The 20,521-nt window shown below is 35.2% G+C and overlaps 1 protein-coding gene and 1 long non-coding RNA gene across 2 annotated transcripts in view; one reads left to right on the top strand and one right to left on the bottom strand.

The window, feature by feature from the left end:
• Positions 1–20,521, top strand: part of LOC125059336 (calsyntenin-1) — a 159,774-nt gene that overhangs the window by 74,372 nt on the left and 64,881 nt on the right. The gene's annotated exons all lie outside the window — the stretch shown is intronic.
• LOC125059339 lies at positions 9,755–10,889 on the bottom strand. Its single transcript, XR_007118644.1, has 3 exons — positions 10,773–10,889; positions 10,571–10,615; positions 9,755–9,923 (listed from the first exon to the last, which is right to left on the bottom strand). It is a non-coding gene; the product is annotated as an uncharacterized LOC125059339 (long non-coding RNA).

Raw genomic sequence — 20,521 nt, 5'->3', positions numbered from 1 at the left:
AGAAAACACGATGACATTTGTTTTGTTAGAATGGCAACACTACGCCATGTCATACACGTATTACAGGTTGTAATTTGTAAATGTGTCAAACACAATTTGTCAGTAGTGCGTTCATTCGATCGCAGTTGCTCTGATCGATGCCTGCGTCGGACATGGGCAATGACTTATTTTTGAAATAGAATGCGAATCTGCGACATATATCTTCAACATGGAAACCCTGCCATCTGTAGTAGCCAACCCGTCGGATATCTCAACGATCCGTAATTACATATACGAATTACAAGTCGTTTCTTGTACCGGTAAAAGATGTTAGCCCTAACACTACATTATTAGAACGCAAACCGCAAAATAAGCCTATGAATAAACGTTTCAGAACCGCTACTAACTTCCTATATTACGTATTATGTAACGTACGTAATACTCTTTTAGTGGCGATAGTCCGCCGTATTTCCCATAAAAATATTATTACACGTCGCATTCTCTTTGTACGTACATGTTTTATTCATCGTATATGTAATATGCATTTATTTTGGAAGTGCAATCTTGATGCAGATGTGGGACAAGATCGTGGTTTTGTATGGAATACGAAATTCAATATAGGGTTACGTACTGCACAATTTACACTTTTCACTTTGTTGAATGAATTTTATATGTTTTAGAATATTTTCTGTATGAATGTAATGAAAATGTGTTGTGATACCTCCGGTTTCGCACGCTTGCATTAGCTTTTTTCTTAAAGTTAAGAGCTTTTTTGTGCATATTTTAATAAAATAGAAAGCTTTTACATCTTCTTGTTGTTTTTAAAGACTTAACATGAAAATACACTATCATATAGTTTATTTTACACTAAAATACCTAGTCTAGAAGTTGCTGTTTGTAAATAATTACCGACAATTTTGGCGTTAATGTTTTAAACTAAACCTATAGCATCTTAAATGTGTCCAGTTTATGATTCTACCACACTATTGTAAAGTTATTTTTCGTCTGATTATGTACGGGGCATACTACCAGCAAACACTATGAAAATGTTATGTTGTTAATAATGTAATGTTATGTTATGAATAGATGATGTTTGATTGCCATATAATATCTGGATTGATGGATGGGTGGCACTATCTGTGTATGCATATTTGTTCAGTAATTAAGAATCTTATTTATTACTTCTATAGTTATATTCCGTTTCATGAGTGTCATGTGCATCTACATACTTGATATATAGTTGGACTAACTGCTGTAATTTTGTGAGTTATGGAAATTTGAGAAACGTTGACTATGTACGAGAAACGTATATATATATATATGACGGGAACTAGCTGGAGCAGATGCTTTTAGTTATGTAAATAATTGCATACAGCGTTGGTTATATACCTCATCTGCATACATATTAAATTGTAAGGATCAGTCTTGATAAATAATTTTGAACTGTATGTATTTACATATCCATACTATTCGTATATTTATTGTTTTAAAGGTAAATTTATTACTTATTGTAATAAGTTTTGTATTTTATCGCATATAGGATTCTTTTAATTTCTGTATTATATCTAGAAATTGTCAGCCCTGTAGCAAGTTAATTTGCAATACTCGATTGTGGTCGTACTTGGGCCCTTGGTCACTATAATATCGATGAATGCGGTTCCAATTACTGCAATCGGTTATGTAATTATTGAATTAATGTATCTGCATTTGTTTGTTTGGTTTCGGATTTATTTAAACGTAAGCTTATTATCAGTATTGGCCTAGTGGCTTAAACATGCGACTCTTGAAATCATGGCTGTGTATAAATTGATTTTTGAAGTTATACACAGCCATGATGATATCTTTTGGCGCGTTAGGGAAAAATTATGAGAGTAAATTTTTACGATGCGTGCTCACAATGTCACAAAAAACCGACATCCTGAAGTTAGCATAGTCAACATTTGAAAATAAAAAAATGTTCATTTCTTTAACTATGTAGAAATAATTTTATTGTAATATTTAATTAAACTTTATTTAACTAGATAATGCATTATAATAAAACTTTCAATGTATTAAATCCTTTTTTTCTATGGTTAGTGTCGTTTTTTCTACTAACGTAGAATTAGGCGAAACATAAAATTTTAAAAGGATTTTTATCTTGTTACGCCAAATAAGTATAACTTTTACAGCGTGTACATAAGTAAAGACACATTTTTTTTTCTATATGCGTAAATAGCACTTGTTCCTACAGTAAAGGCAATCACAGAATCACAGGCCAAGACTCATACAGAATTTTATGTAGGAAAACAAGAATTAGGACGGGCATAACGGCAGTCATCGCAGCCAGCTTTAGTGGGTGCGCTGCCGGTCTTTGAGGAAGGAGTAAGCTCTCTTTTTATATCATTGGAGGTTCTATTGCACAGAGAGGAATTCCATGGAGAGCCGATACCACAGTTCTCTAGTTCGCATAATGCCTAGTGAAGCGGACCGTGGAGAACTTCCAGTCAAGGTAATGCGGATGAACTCTAGAATTTATTGGCTCTTGCGGTGATGACACATTCTGTCCCCGCTTCTATTTAATCTGTATTCAGAAGCAATTATCTCTGAAGCACTGGAAGGCAAAGAGTGGGGTATCAAGATCAATGGGCAAATAATTAACAACTTGAGATACGCCGATGATACCACTCTTATAGCAACAACACCTGAAGATCTACAGAGTATAGTTGACCACGTCTATGAGTGCAGCAAAAGAGCGGGGCTATCAATGAACCTCGCCAAAACCAAGTATATGGTGATTAGCAGAAGAGAAGACTTAAACCCAACAATCTCGGTGGCAGGTACTACTTTAGAGAGAGTTAATAAATACAAGTACCTAGGCACATGGCTGACTGAAGCATGGGAGTCTGAAAATGAAGTGAAGACCCGAATAGAAGTTGCTCGTGCTTCCTTCAACAAAATGAGAAAGGTACTCTGCAACAAGGACATCAGTCTGCACCTCCGAAGTAGGATGCTTCAATGTTACATCTGGCCAGTTGTAATGTATGGTTGCGAGGCTTGGACCTTGAAGGAGGCAACCATTAAGAAACTTGACGCCTTTGAAATGTGGTGTTACCGAAGAATGCTGAGGATAAGCTGGGTCCATAGAGTCACGAACGAAGAAGTTCTACGGCGCGTCAAACGATCCCGAGAACTCACGTTGAACATTAAAAAGAAGAAGATAAGTTACTTGGGACATGTGTTTCGACACGAACGGTACCGACTTCTTCAAGTAATCATGATGGGCAAGGTCGAGGGGAAAAGACGCGCTGGCAGAAGGAGGAAGTCGTGGCTCCGCAATATTAGAGAATGGACGGGAGTGGCCAGCGTAGAACAGCTGATGCGCTTGGCGAAAAATAAGAAGGAGTTTGACGAGCTGACCGCCAACCTCCAGTAGTGGAGAGGCACTTTAAGAAGAAGAAGAAGGTGATGACACAAGGCAGGAAGGACCAACCCAAAAAAACTCTTCAAACGCATCGTGAAGTAATGTCTCTGCGTAAAGAGAGAGAATCAATCCGATCAATAATAATACACTAGAGTTTGGCAATACGATAGGCCGTCCGCTGGATCAGATCAAAAGGAAGAAGCTGGTATTTGGGAGCACCGGCCCTGAGATGTGAGCATCCATATGAGGTCGTCCTTGAGCTTGTAGTACATACGTTGTACCTCAGTGAAATACTGCTCAGCCGTACCAAAAAGCCAGCATGTACAACTTTATAAAATACAGGTTAATAGTGTGTTGTAACACTAGTTTATAATTATTATTACAAAATATTCATTGATACGAATTATACAACATATATAGTTTTAGTGGTGAACTTAGCTTCTGATAGCCTAATTTTTCTGTACGAAAATTTAACAGTCATCTGTTCTTATATCAAACCGTTACATTGTTTGTAAATAGTGTAACCCCAAGACACAAATTATACTATATTTGGCAGTTAATTATTATTCTGAATAAGCCTATCAAAGAATGATGTCATCTCCCCATATGTCTCGAAAATAATTTCCTTTTTTGTATTAATTGTGTATTGTTGTGCAATTTAGGTAGAAGGTTTTGGTTATAGCTATTCATTTTAAAATAAATCGCCTTTAACATGAGATTAGTAATTATTTACAAAGTTCAATAGGTGATGTAGAGTTTTTATATATAACTAGCTGGTGCCCGCGACTTCGTCTGCGCAGGATTAGTATTTCGAGTAGCTTATGTTAGGGTAGCGTAGAAAAAAACTACTAAAGATATTGACTTTTTAAGCTCTTATTGTAGCGGTTTTGGCAACGCACGCCTATATAGCTCGCAGATAGTAGATTTTTTCCTACTTACTTGATATTTTAGACAATTCACACTATACCTTTATAAAATGTAGGCTTTGTGTTATTCTGATGTATATTATTGTAAAGTTTCGTTAAAAACCAATCATTAGTTTTTACGTGAAAGGGTAACAAACATACATCCATACTTATAAACTTTCGAGTTTATAATATTAGTAGGATTAATATGTTTATTATACATACTTAAACCTAATAAATTTCGGTATCTGTCTACTATATTTGTTAGTTATAAGTTACGCGGATATATAAGCATTAATTTTGTAGTCATATTATTAAGGGAAAATTGAAGTCTGGTTTAGGGAACAATTATTTTATTTTCTTACAATTGCTTTTGTACATAGAAATGTTTTGTAAGTGATGTAAGAATGCATTTTCTAATGCCTAACCGTTGGCTACGCCGTCAAGGAAAGCATTCCGTCCTAAAGGCTTGCCTTATCCTACCCAGTTTTGTCCACCGAACAGACCAGATCCAAGTGCGTTGGCTGCACTAGCAAGTCCATTTCCGATAACATTAGCTCCAGCCGAAGCGGTAGCGATTCCGTTGCCAATAACGTTAGCAGCAGCATTAGCTCCTAAAGCTGCACCTGTAGCCATACCATTACCAATTGCGTTGGCACCTGCTGCAGCAGCATTTGCACCCACAGCAGCTCCTGTAGCTATTCCGTTACCAATGGCGTTAGCTCCTGCAGCAGCAGCATTAGCGCCTAATGCAGCACCAGTGGCTATTCCGTTCCCGATAGCATTTGCTCCTGCAGCAGCAGCATTCGCGCCTAGAGCAGCGCCTGTCGCAATTCCGTTACCGATGGCGTTTGCTCCTGCAGCAGCAGCATCAGCGCCTAATGCAGCACCAGTGGCTATTCCGTTCCCGATAGCATTTGCTCCTCTGTAAGCAGCATCTGCACCTAAAGCGGCACCGGTGGCTATTCCGTTCCCAATAGCATTAGCTCCTCCGTAAGCAGCATCTGCACCTAAAGCAGCGCCGGTAGCGATACCGTTGCCAATAGCGTCAGCTCCTGCAGCAGCAGCATCAGCACCTAAAGCAGCACCGGTGGCTATTCCGTTCCCGATAGCATTAGCTCCTCCGTAAGCAGCATCTGCACCTAAAGCAGCACCAGTGGCTATTCCATTCCCGATAGCATTTGCTCCTCCGTAAGCAGCATCTGCACCTAACGCAGCGCCGGTAGCTAGTCCATTTCCAATCGCGTTGGCTGCAGAAGCAGCATCTAGGCCATTACCGATGCCAATTTCGTCAGCTTCCCGCATTAAGGGAGAGTCATATCCTATTCCTAATCCATTTCCTAATCCTAATCCATTTCCCAATCCTAATCCATTTCCAACTACTTGGCTTCCTTGTCCGGCCGAAGTCAAACTGTTCCCAGTAGCTGATGCACCATGATGTCCCTTGTTGAATTGGTTATGAGCGTGGGCTCCGACATTATGGAAATTTGATCCACCTACATTGTGGCTTCCCTCATCTTCACTTGTAGTGACCTGAAAGTTTAACAGTCATTTATACTAATATCGGTGTAGACGTATTTGATTGGATTTAACAAGTTACAAATCACAACCTGCTTTGTAATATAATATGTAAAATTAGACAAATTCGTCATGGGAATAAATATACATATTTGGAACAAAACTTATATGAAAGAGTTGAAATATAAGAAGTTTTACATACCGAGGTAACTTTATTATGGTGCTGGCCGACATTGTGGTATCCACCACCGCCGACGTTGTGAGCTGATTGTCCCGTTGCACCGCCAGCACTGGATCCTTGATTTTGATTGGCAAAGTTTTGGGAATCCAGGTAGTTACTGCCCTGTTGAGCAGCCCCTCCTAAACCACCCAAACCAACGCTACTGCTGCCTTGACCAGCTTGGGTCAAGCTATTACCGTGGGCAGCCGCGCTGTTCTGGTTTTTATTGAACTGACTGTTAGCTTGGGTACCTTGATTGTGGAAGTTTGATCCTCCTATGTTATGGCTGCCATCATTTTCAACAGTAGTAACCTGTTATAAAATATAATATAATGATATTTTTATATTATTCTAAAATTGAGCTGCAAACAATTAGTTCAATATCGTAACAGTTTAGGAAAAACACCTTTTGTATGGCAATTAAGTTTTACAATAAATTACCAAAAGAATTAAAAGATCTTCCGACTAGAGTCTTTAAAAATCGACTTAGTGTATTACTTTTGGAAAAAATTTACTATTCAATAAATGATTATTTGCATGAGACACTGTAGTTGATATAAATTTAATAAAGTGTGATATATATGATACAAATAATATAAGAATTGACTTTGACTAATAATTCAAAATGTAAAATTCCTGAAGACAAATTTGCGCGCCATTGTGTGTGGCAGAATATGAGAACTTACGATTGTACCACCTTACACATTTTTGTACCATATTCTTGGAATAAATAAATTATTATTATTATTATAAACATTTCAAAAAATATTTCTTAATAAATAATGTATTACCTTTGTAACTTTATTGTGATGCTGTCCAACGTTATGGAAACTGCTGCCTCCAACATTATGCGCTTCGGATCCAGCAGCACCACTAGCACCACCATTATAATTCTCTCCGGCATAATTTCCTGATTTAACAATGCCACTGCCCTGTCTGGAAGCACCCAAGCCCCCTCTATGACCCAGAACGTTACCCAAAACTGCATTGGCTACTGCCAACGGATTTGGTATGGGCAGCCCAAACAGGGGACTAGCTTGAAGCGTTGCAACGCTGGCGAGAACCGATAGAACCTGCAGTTATTATTTATTAACGTTTGCAAAAATATAATTAAGATAAATATTGGGATTATGTTTGAGCTTTCTATACAAATAGTAACTTTGTCATACATATATAACTCATCCATTACTAAACAAAACTATTAAAAAAAAATATTAAAAATAAATTTACTCACGAATAACTTCATGTTGTAGCGATTACGATGGCTGTTAGAATGCTGCCTATTGTACAATTTAGGTTTTTATATTAAAATCAATATAATAATAGTCAATTATGGAAATATTAATTTGTAATTATTTCAAGAACAATTTAGTTAACGACCAGATCGTAATGAAGTAGTTAAGTAATCGTTGCAAGGGGCCTGTTGACAGGTGTTATTAAAAATATTTAGGACTAATTAACAATTAATGATGTGTAACTCAAGTTTATTGTTGAAGACATTCTGTATATATAATAATAATAATAATCAAATGTACTACACACTTTTCAGATCTGGGCCTCAGATTTCTGTATCTGTTTCATGATCATTTGCCAATCTAATAGGCAAGTATATGATCCTGTGCCTGACACACGCCGTCGACTTTTTGGGTCTAAAGCAAGCCGGATTACTCACGATGCTATCTTCTCCGTCTTTCCGGGCTGAACCATATAAGCGGCTTCTGAAATAAAGAGTTTATCATATTAAGATTCTCTTTCTCCATTAATTCCGCTAGTCTCTGTCCACGATTGTTCCTTTGCCAATAACCAAATTGTCCCATCCTTATCTCTGTTTTCTTTATGTCATAATCTTGCGTTGAAATAACCCATCACAAAATTAACATGCCTTTTAGGTGTCTGAAATGCTCAGCTTATATCGTCATTCAGTAAGTCAACTTCATCATCAGAGTGTTTCGAGGTGTATAAACCTGTATAGGTATATTTGTTTGATACTTTTAGAACAAGGTTAAAAGCCTAAGTGGCCTACATTGGTAGAAACCGTTTGGTAGGTTTTATTTATCGCGTTATATACAAATAGAGGTCGTCTCGTATAAATAAATCCAAAAGCTTTCCTTTGAATGGTGACTCGAGTGTCGTCGTATTCGTCGTCGTTATCTTTATCTATGATTTTGTAAGCGTCGAAACGAGCATTGTGTACGGAACAATGAGGCAGATAAGGAGTTATCAACTTCGGATTTGGGTGAGAGTCCTTAGATTGAATAGGAAAATTCATGATTAAGGTAGATTTATTGCTGGCATATGTTTATAAAGAATTTTGTACATAGATTTTCTCTTTACATAGACGTAAATTGCACTGGAGGAATTGTAGGTCAGTATATATTTATATTAATTTCAGTGTAATTTTATCACTTTAAAAGTCAAAGTTTAAATTAGGTTATTGTAAAGGTATCCCGGTGTTCCAGATGTCTATTGGCGGCTGTTAGGACCTTTCGTTTGTCCCTTAAAATACAAATTATGTATTATAACATACAATATAAAAGCTATGTAGCTTCCCAGGTTCCCAGAAGGCTGTTCGTCTATACGGTAACACGAATGTCTCATATTACATATTGAATTAATTCAAAATGCATTTATCATGTTTCTTTATAGGCTAGTAGAGGCTCGGTTCGTGAAACGAGGTCGAATTTTGGGCCTAATATGACGTCACTGTAAATTCTGCACGCTTTTCTTCACTGTGAATTCTGCTTGTAAAAAGAAAATTCTATTGGTGCTTGTCAAACATTGGTACACGGTTCCGAATCATATTGTATTCGAGCTATTAATAATTCTATTGATATAGAAACTAGCTGTTGCGCAGTGCGTTGTGCGCACTCGCGAGATGGTGGTGTAACGGGTCAGGGGCACATTCTCTAAAGGCAGGCGAGAACTCAGTCTCAGCTGAACGATTTTCGCTCTCAGCAAGTTTTCTGGCCTAAAACTTCCGTGGCACTGGTGGTAATTTGATACCAGTTCTTGATTGAAAGCCGCATTCGATCCCGCTGGGTAACATACTTAGGCAGGCTTTTTTGAACCTTGGACTTGTCAGATTTGTGCTCTACTCAATTTTGAAGTCCGTAATACTCTCGAAATAAAAGATGATGAATTAATGAAACGTAGTCAGGGTTATGAAGTATATAATAATAATATAAGAACCATTATAGTTCTTATACCATAATTGTTTTAATAGAATGAAATTACGTCAGATAAAAGTCATTCCATTATTGTGGGAGAGGGAGTTGGCGTTTTGAAGTGTCCTTGACGGATTGTTGGGTGAATTCGTAAGTTAATTACTTGTTTTCTTGAGGAAAATAACGCTACTTGACGCTTTGTCGTGGAATTTAAAAAGTCGGCTTTGTTCTAACGGCTGGACCGATTTTCATGGTTTTTGATTTGATGTATTTTCCCGAATAGCAGAATAATTAAAGTTTTGGAAAATATAAAAAAAAAACATCCAATTTAAAATGTTTATGGGTTTCGTAACTGTCACGTTAGGAGGTACGTAGGTTATATATATTTTCATAAAACAAATTAGTATTACTATAAAAATCTTTACCTATACAATGTTTTATTTTATGTATCTGGTTTCTTCCATCACAGCGTGAAAACAATTTGTTAGATAGAGACGAATACATACCTGTTTGAATGAGTAAGGTTGGATTATATATGTCGCAACTTGGTGAAATCAAACACATTAAATAATTAAAAAAATGTTTTTTTATACTTGATTATTTTCATACAGAATATTATCTATAGACGTCTATCCCGAAATTCCAATCCCAGCAATTCTCCCTCGCAATATGCTTCTAGTCAAATCATTTTCGAGGCGAGTTACTGCAGGTATCACACAAGCGTGGGTCTCAAGACCCTGAAATAAAATAAAAAAGGCCGTTTATTTATTATATATTTGTATTATAATCATAGCTAATGAGAATTCTGCTACACTTCGATCTCGAAAATTTTTAATTCTGCTCAAAATTGATTATAATAAAGGATTAATTTACATGAAAATGCAATCTGAATGATTTAATGTAACCAAAGCAGTCTTTTTTAGCAGTACTAAATAACAGACATTGTTAGCTCTCGAAGAACAGAGCCGAACGTCATAATAACTATAATTAAGTTTAAAAAATAGTTAATAACAATCACTTATTTCGGAAATGATGGGAGATTCTTATCAGTTTCATAGTTTTTGATGCAAGAATTCGCAAGTTATTTATATAGGAAATAAGTTAATTTAATGAAATTAATCAAATTAATTTCAATTAAGCTTGAATATTAAAGAAAAAAAAAAGCTTTTTTAAACGCTCGTTCACGTTTTATGTATTAATGATTGGCGGTAAATTTGTAAAATTTCTTGTATTTTTGCAATTTTGTAAGTGTTGCTTTTGAAGAAAGACAGCTTTCCAAGGTTGAAGTGTCGCGGAATTCTGAATAGCTTTGAAGTACTGCTCATAATTCAACGAAAAAAATGTATGGATTAATTCAGTAAGTAATTTAATAATTTACATTTACCATAATTAGAAGAAGAGCTGCCATTATGACAAATAATAGTGTAATCTGGAAATAATATTAACAATTTTAATACTCTTTTTAAGCCATAGTATACAAAACTAACATATATTGAATTGATAAACAAAATAAAATTAGTTAAAAAATATTTTTAACCTCTTATATTATTTTGTACAAATTTGTCAAAAATATTGTAAAAACTTACATTATTCGACATATTGACTTGACACAAAGATTGATAAGCGAAAGACACCTCGCGTGGTTTTAACGTTCTTATATTATATTTGACTTATAAAGGCGGATTTATACAGATTATTTAATATTTCATTGCATAGTTCTAAATATTGTCGAGTGATTTATGAGGCTTATAAAATAAAAATAATTGGCATTTATATTGTTGTCCAACAATAAGAAAAATATAGTATAGATCATGAATTATATCGAAATTACAATCACATGTTAGGATTTTTTTTTCTGCGGGAATTTGCAATCAGGCCTAAGCCAATCTATTATGTGGTGCTGTCGTGTGCAGTGGATTCCCATTGGAAGCGTCTACCCCGCATAGGTCTAGAATATAGTGACGTTAGTCTCATTTCAAGTGCGTGAACTTCGTCGTTGGTTATGTACCATGGTACTTTTGATATAATATAAACAGATATAGTTATTATTTGTGACAGGAGGATCTTAGAGTGAAGTGCTCACCTCCAAAATCAGGCTTACTATTGCGAGCCTTTAAGGTACGATGTTCTTTTGAAAAAAAAAAGTTATAACCATTCCGATAGATGTCTCTAGAACAACGCCCTGTCTTGGAACGCCGGATGTCAATACACGGAATTTCGCTAGAAGTCAATCAAAAATCAAAATACGTTTATTCAATTTAGATGCTTCTTAGAGCATGCTTATGAATGTCAACAACGTTTACAAAATTCACAAAAGAGCAGGACTACGCCATCTGATTTATGACTGATCTGATATCTGATCTGTTCTAAGTAATAACAGTATAATGCAAATTTCTTGTACGTATATATTTTAGAAGCCTGTCCTTAACAAATAATATTTTAACAAATATAATATAACATGGAAAATGTTTTAATAACAATGTTTCGTTGTCATTGTTATATCAATGTCAGAGATTCGTAGATATCTTACATTCGTAAAAATATAGCCAAGTATATTGCGGAATAAATTTGTAGGTATTACTTCTATACTGTAATTACTTATGGAATTGATAACGTCTTTAAGTCGATTAATATTACTGCTAGGCTTAGTTTTTGGCAGGGTTATAAATGATTTGATAAATTTAAATAAAGTATTTATAACTTCTATTATTAAACTAGCAAACCCGGCGAACTCCGTTTCGTCACCAGATGGCTTCGTTGTATGTAACATTTCGTTTGGTGATTAAAAGATGAAGATTTTTTTTTGTAAGATTTTCCCGCTTTTCTTATGAAATTTTTCCTGAATTTTCTGCTATAAACCTCACGGAGCCCGAGACCTTTCCAACAAATGCAAAACCGTGGAAATCGGTTCGTGCGTTCTGGAGGTATAGCATCAGGAAGGAAAACCCGACTTATTTTTATATAGTAGATAAATTATGTGTAGTCGGGTGTCGTGTTTCCAATATTTTCGGTTTTTTTATATTGTTATTAGGATTTTATAGTATTTTTTAAACTTTCGGATTAATACATGCAATTGAGTTTCATCATCGGACGTCGAGTCCATTTTTGCCGCGCACCACCACTATGTGTCACTATGGCCCACTGAAGTTTTTCCGAACCAATTCGACTTTGGGTCCTTCAAGAAAAGAGCGTACCAATTCTTAAAAGTGAGTGCGTGAGTGGCATTAAGAGTGTACATGTGCGGCAGTACCACTTATTTATCATTCAACAGGGGGCAACCCGTTTGCCCCCCCTGTTCTACAAAAAAAATCTTGCAATTCATCAATTTTAATAAGGCGTTATGTATGCAGTTGCCTTTATGAATCAATTTCAATAAATATAAAAAGTAATATAAACCAGTCGTGATATCACGATGCAATAAACTTTATTTAAAGTAATAGATAATTGGTAATACCACGACGTCTGCATTTAAGACCAAAGTGCTTAAAAGGCATAATCACAAAACAAATATAAAGGAATCTCGTTTTCCAAGTGTTGTAACGCCTCTGGTTTTATTAATTGATTTATTTAGTCTAATAAAACAAGTCTTTATTCGAGTACCATGTACCAAGTACCAAATCCATGTCATTATATTTAATAATAGTACACGACCTCTGACAGAGTGAAGGACTCCTTCAAGTTCTTCCACTTGTCTATCATCCTCGCTGCCATTTTCCAATCCTTCCCCGCTATCCCTTGTATTACATCTAATAGCCAATGCGATGGTTATGTAATTTAAGACTTACATAGGATATTTAATGTCGTTCTTGTGAATTCGTCCAGAGAACATGTAACATAGACAGCGGTAGCTTTGGCACTGAAAACAGCACAATCCAGCCGAGCTCAAGGTCCTTAAGGCCGACAGTGAGAATTCATAAAAAAATACAAAATATTTCTAATGTAGGTATGCAATTGTGCAGGTAGGTGTTTAGTGATTTCCATCCTATTTTTTAGGTACCTTTGCCTTCCTAAATTTCTTATGACTATATTGTATAGGTATCTAAAATTGAATTGCTAAGAAATAAAATTTAGAATTTAGAATCGTAAATGATAGGTTTTAAGAAGAAATTACTTGGAAATTTTTAACGGAACTCAGTAAGTAAGTTTTAACACATGTAATGAAAAACTGAAATTACAAATGATTATTTAAAAAAATAATACATTTCCGAAAAGCCCCCCTTAACAATTAAATTACGTTTACGTTGGGAACACTGGTCTAGGCGTTAAGTAATAAGTTAAATTTCGCCATAGATCCAGTTGACTTAAGATTTACTGTACTAATTAAATAATGAGCGTGTACCTACAGCTAAAGTGCACTGTTGTAACATAGCAAAACAGATATTCAGAAAAAAAAATTTTATTGTTCTAATTGTACTTTAATTTACATGTATGTGTGCTGTTCATAGTTTTAGTTAACACACTATCTACTATTACTTATCCCTTTTCAACACGGCGTAAACACAATTTGACAGACGAAGACAAAAGAGTTCAATCTTACTGATTTAGTTTTATAAATAAATGGTTAAATAAAATAAATCATTAGCGCTACAAACTTTTTAGGTCTGGGTCTCAGATTTCTGTATCTGCTTCATGATCATTTGTCAATCTAAAAGGCAAGTAGGTGATCAGCCTTCTGTGCCTGACACACGCCGTCGACTTTTTTGTATCTAAAGAAAGCCGGTTTACTCGCGATCTTTTCCTTCACCGTTCGATTGAATCTTAAATGCGCACATAGTAAGTCCATTAGTGAACAGTCAGGCATGGAACCTACGACCTCAGGGATGCGAGACTCACACTGAAGCCTTATTTAGCTAGCCTTCTAAATAAATTTATCGTTCCCTATTCAGTGTATTGACATAAGTGTTTTGTTATGGGTACAGAACGCAAGTAACATAAACAAGGGTAATAAAAGAAACATTTATTTTTGACGTTGATTAATGAAGTCTACCACTCTCCAGTGTGTGTTTGTCCTTTGTCGTAATCATTGCCGGCCTCACTTGCTCCTTTGTTGTAGTTGTTGTAGTTTCTACCAGACCCACCTCCTGTGTTGAATGATTCAGAGCTGCCTATGTCATGGCTGCCGGAGTGTTCAGACTTTTCTATCTGTAAATGAAAAATTTAATTAAATACAATTATTGTTCTTAAATCTTGCTTTGTGGATTCAATTCTGAAATTAATACAGTTAACTCAGAAGTTATTATATCACGGTACTCCTATAACGCAATTTCAGTCCCTCGTATAACACCCATATAACGTGGTAACATGTAACGGTTAACGCGTTACATGGGGGGATGTAACGTGGGGATTACACATGTTATTTTTGATTTGTACGCACTTCTTTTGACTCTAACATAGTATTTAATCGCCTTTAACGAGAAAAGTTAAACGTGAATTTGTACATAACGCGCTATTTTTTACACGTTTCCTTTAACACGGTAACAATTTACCGTGTTATAGTAGGGATTACTGTATATTGTTTATTGTTAATACAGACTTTAAAGCATAAAGAAGTTAAATTCATCTAAAAATGCCCCAAATTGAAGTAACACATTCACATCTTATCACAATGTTTAAATGACAACTAATTACTAATTCCTACTATGTTCTGTTCACCTAGTACTTTTATTTAACTAGTCCAAGTATCATGGCCTTTAAAGACAACAGAACTTTCTTTTTAAAATTTTGGAAAATTTTGGCTCAGTGGTTAAGGCTTATAATGCTTCGACTCCCAGCAAGTCGATGAGTGTTTGTAGACACTAGGGTTCATTATCTCTAAACATTCATAAATGGCGCAAATTGAAGGAACACATTAATCTCATCTTTTATTCATATGACAAAGCAATAACTAATTCCTACTATATTCTGTTCACCTAGTACTTTTAATTAACTAGTCCAAGCACCATGGGTCTTTAAAATCGGAACGGAAACTTTCTTTTTACACTCTGAGATGCAACTAGATTTTTTATGCCTGTATAGCTCAGTGGTTAAGGATTAAAATGCTTCGATTCCATGATACAATAGAATAACTGTTTGTAGACACAAGGATTCATTAACTCCATCAAAAATAATCAACGGGGTTGTCGCTGACCAAACCAGATATTAAAGAATCTCTTCGTTCTAATAATAAATGAATAGCATAATAAAATAAATACACAATATTGTTAAACGATAAAAGATTAGGTTGTTTAGAAATGGAAAAGGGACTTCTTTTATCTTTTTGGCAAGTATTTTGATATCAATTTCAAAGCGAAATTTTATTTCCTGAGTCAAAGAGTGAATTATTCTTTTGTCTCTTTGAAGCTGTCAAAAGAGATTTTCCAAAAATCCATCCTTATTTACCATTTGTGGATAAAAAAATTATGTGTTGCTTAAATGAATATTTTTTTTCTAATATCGACACTAGTTTTAGTTAAATTATCTTACCTTAGTAACTTTACTGTGATGGTTGCCCTTATTATGATGCTCGCGTGTACCCGAGTTGTGGAAATGTTGCCCTTCTGCCCCGCTAGCTCCTTTATCATAATTATTATTTCTAAAATTCCGACCCCTCATGTAACTTTTGTCCACGTTAGCACCACCCCGGTGTGGAGGGTAACCCGGATATCCAGGTCTTGGGTAGGGATATGGATGTCTACCTCTCCCTACTCCATAGCCTGGATTTCTATAAATCCTGTAGGAGCTTATTTCAATCACAGCTGCGCAGAGGATAACCGCTAAAGCCTATTAGAAGATATTGTATTAAAAGTAGAACGTTTAAAGAGAAGGTCATTTTAACGGATTTTCTTGAATTACCAGTATTGTGTAAATAAAGCAGTGTTGTGCGTCTGAAAGTGCATTAAAACGCACAGTTCACACCATTTAGGTCTGGGCCTCAGATTTCTGTATTTGTTTCGTGATAATGTGTTTTTTGTAAGAGAAGTAGGTGATCATTACATGACTACTCGAATTATTGGGTTTAAGACTTTCCTCACTACGATATCCTTCATGGTACAAGAGAGTACTAAATGCACACATAGACATATGGATTATATGTCTATGTGTGCATTTAATGATGCACGACCGAGAATTAAACCTACAACTTCAGAGATCAGAGTCGCACGGTGAAGCTAGGCCCACTCCCTCGCTAATGCTTAGATACAACATACTAGATCCTACTTCTTTGTGAATGTAAAATATATTATTAAAACAAGTCAACGTTTCGAGTGCTTTTTATTTATTAATAAAACAATATGTTGCCATTTATATAAATTTTAGTACTCGCGTAAAAAATCCATGATACATGCTTTATAATGAAAATATAATATACAAAAAGAAATATGTTTAAAATTACTTACCAGCTTCATTTTGACAACCAAATGAACGGTTGCACCTGAAGTGATCTAGATTGATCTTAAATTAATTTTATATAGATGGCTCGTATCAAATAGTAATTAGATGATTAATTGATTTTTAAGATGAATGTTATATTTTATTAATGACAGTTGGTCATTTGCTTTACTGATATCCTTTTAATAAGATTTTTTTTAATGTGATGCGCATGTGTGATATTGTTTGTGTCCATTAATTTATCGGAAAGAAATTCTCATTTCTAATTTCTTTTTGAACCAAATTTTTTTTTGTAACGGGGCAATTGGTACGCTCTTTGAAGACCCTATGGGTTCGGAAATACCTACCGCCTATGGGTACTCTAAATGCCAGAGGAATCGTAAGTGCGTTGCCTGCCTTTTAAGCATTGGTACGCTCTGTTCTTGAAGGACCCTAAGTGAAATTGGTTCGGAAATTCATCAGTTGGCAGCAGCTTTCATATAGATTTCTAGGTTCTATTTACATTAAATTTTCATCAATATCGGTTTAGTGGTATTAAGAAATCCACGCATTTCCGAGACATGTGGAGAATAATGTTGATTGGTTGAAGTTGGTTTAATTTTTTAATATTACTTCTAAAATTAGATTCAATAATTATATCGACCTAACATTTGCCTGTGCTAATACGGCAGGCAGGTGTGACTGTAAACGATAAACAACATACTTCTTTTTTGCATTAGAAAACTGCTGTTGAAAGTTGCGTGCGTAAGAAAATAAATCTAAGTTTCCTTAAAAAGTAATTGAGAAAACTAAGATTTAATGCTTTGTGAGATATGAATCTTGGTTCCAACGCAGACTTGTGCTTTAAAAGATATGTAAACGAAATCTAACACGATTCTTTTGTTTCAGGTAAATTCCTCTTTGCAGCTAGAAATTTTAATATGTAAGAACATTGTTGTATGTGAGTAAGTTTGTTCTATAAGTTTTATATCTAATTGTACGTTTTTTCGAAGAGTTGTTAAGGGGTCCAATGAAAACACTTAAAAATAAAGCAATTACGCTGGAATCAAATGCACGCAGCATTAGATTTGTTAAAAGGGCTAGTTAATATAAATAATAAAATATCCTACACAAATGTTCGGGTTGATGTACACTATGTCGCGGTAACACGTTGTGTGAGTTAGGTTTACACCAAATGTCTAATAACAAGAGCCACAGCCGAAGGTTAGGAAAAGACAATTTATTTTTAAATTTTAATTGTAATAAAAGAATACAATCTTATAAATGTATTCATTGAGGTTCTGGGGGAAATGCTGACACAGCACATTGTGCAGCACGTGAAGTTCCAATGTTCCTACGTAACAGGCCAAACATATTTTGTGTCAGCGAACACAAAAATTGTTGTTTAGGTTGGATCAACTCACTCGTTGTTACCAGATAATGATTAAAATAAAACGTTCCATATCTTCATAATTTAATAACATTATAAATAACCTCGAAAGCATTAGATAACACATAGTTTTATATAGCATCTTCAAGTCCCATCCCAGCTCCCAAAGCTCCCAACGCCAAACCACCAAGAAGACCATTAACGCCGCCATTTAAAGCATATCCCAAACCATTTTGAGCCGCCAATAGTCCAGCATTCATAGCACCAGCTCCGTTTAAACCCATAGCAATGCTTGATTGTATGATATCATTTAATTCAGAGCCGAATCCAGCTCCGATTCCTTCTAAAGGATCCAAACCTTCATCAAAAGCATCCTGACCTAGGTTAGCTTCCAACGGACCCATGAAAGGTAGAGCTTCTGACGCTACGACGAAAGCAACAAAAAGTACCTGAAAATAAATTTGTCTATGGTTTTATGGTTTTGACTCATTTAAATAAAACTTCTTTAATAAAACTAAAGGCTGGATAAGAAATAAGATTGACAAATGATTATGAAACAGTTCTATATCAGTTATTTCTTAACTAAATGGGTAAGCATGTATTCAAGATGGGATAATAATATTAAGATACTTACAAAGACTTTCATCTTGGCTACGCAACGACTTCTTAATTAACCTGTAATCTGTTTTGTCCTTTTATTTGATAAAAAATCAATCATAATTGGAATGTAATTAAATAATTGGTTTTAATTAACAACGTGGAAAACCGAAATTACTTAATCTTAATATAGGTTTTATTAGACATTTATTACTTTTCATACAACTAATTAAAAGTTACAATACAAACTTAAAGCTCATCAAATACAAATAAACATATAAACAGTTAATAATTGCAGGCCGGCAACGCTATACTCCACACATTAACACTCAATCACTTCCACATAGATTACTATAGGTTCAACTTTTTTATTTATTTATTGAGGGGAATGCATTTCCGCACAGAGTGTAGGACTCGCTCTAAAAGCCCTACCCACCAATTATGTCACTGTTGGGGTAACTTGGGGTCGCGTAAGCATTCTACCAAGAGACCCCGTGACCGGCTGCTACAGCAACCATCTTCCATTACATTAACACCACCTTACAAGTCTTTACAGTACGGTTGCAATTTTTTGCACCCAACACGTGATTCGCCGCACATGTTGTCGTTCGCAAATACAACGCAATGTGGTGCTTCATCACGTCTGGCAGATTTGTGCCCCGCTTTTCCGCACTTATAGCACATATTGCTACGGTCCGCAGTGGATGAGCAAGACGCCCGTGTGTGCCCTACCTACAAACATTTAGAACAGCACAGGGGCGGGGGGGGCTTTTAAAAGAACTACCTCCACCAAACTCCATCCAATTATACACTCTCCTTCCACTATTATTTGTGCTATTGCAACCGGGTATTGTACAAGCACACTTCTTGTTCTCTATCCCCTTTCAATGTAATTAAATAATTGGTTTTAAATAACTTTACGTGGTAAAACCCAAATTGATCTTAATATAGTTATAATTAGTTATTCCTACAATTAATTAAAAGTTACAATACAAACAGCTCAAATGTCAAATACACGTAAAACGTATAAATAGTTAATAATTGCAGGCCGGCAACGCCCTCGCAAGCCCTCTGGCGTTGCCCATGGGCGGTATCACTTAACATCTAGCGAGCCTCCTGCCCTTGCCCCATGTTCTATAAAAAAATGATTTATATGATATATTATTATGAGGTTACCTTAGTTTTAATAGTAACAATAAAAAGCTTGTTTTCGGTCATATCTACATCACAACCGCTGTAAAAAATCAAAACGGCTTTTTAGTAAAAAAAAATATTATTTTGCATAGAAAACCATTATATGACAGTAATTGTATAGATAAATTATTTCAATTAGTTTTTTTAAATTAATGCAATTGTTCATCCAATTCCAAAAAGTTTTTAATTTGTCGTTGAAACGCTTATGTTATTATGTATCAATTTACCTATAAAGATACAGAGAATACTTATTCCTCAACCTGACATCAAAAGCACCATTGGTCCCAAATTACGTAATTATTCCCGTAAAACGTTATCCCTTTATTCAAATTCGGGTGAAGCTATACTCCACATATTTTGCTCGCAAGGACAAAAGCTCTCAACCATAGAAGTGTTTCTATTTACGTGATTTGCAAACACTTACACGCTGAAAATCAATCTACACCTTAATACGTCGAAATAAAGTCGTATTTACAAAAAGGCCTGGGAAATGGGCCACTGTTTTTCCGTAAGCAATTTGGTGCTTTTCATTTAGTGATATTTTACAGGAGAGCCTCTGACGGTGTAATTAACACTCGAGTCTCGAAAAGTCGAATGCGAAAACAAGGCTGAGAATACAGCGAAAATAAAAGTATTTGTTATATGAAAACGCTGTATATTTCGATGAAGCTGTCTTCTGTTCTGCAAAAGACAAAAAGCCTTTTTTTATAAATCGCACTAAAACAGATTCAGATTCTATATCTGTTCCACTATCATATCTTTTTTGACAAATAAATACCTTTATTTATTTATTCCACATCATTATTCTAT

Source organism: Pieris napi, chromosome 19, assembly GCF_905475465.1.
Source record: "Pieris napi chromosome 19, ilPieNapi1.2, whole genome shotgun sequence".
Classification (NCBI taxonomy): Eukaryota; Metazoa; Arthropoda; class Insecta; order Lepidoptera; family Pieridae; genus Pieris; species Pieris napi.
Note: the sequence above shows the minus strand (reverse complement) of the source record. Positions and strands in the feature narration are given on the sequence as shown.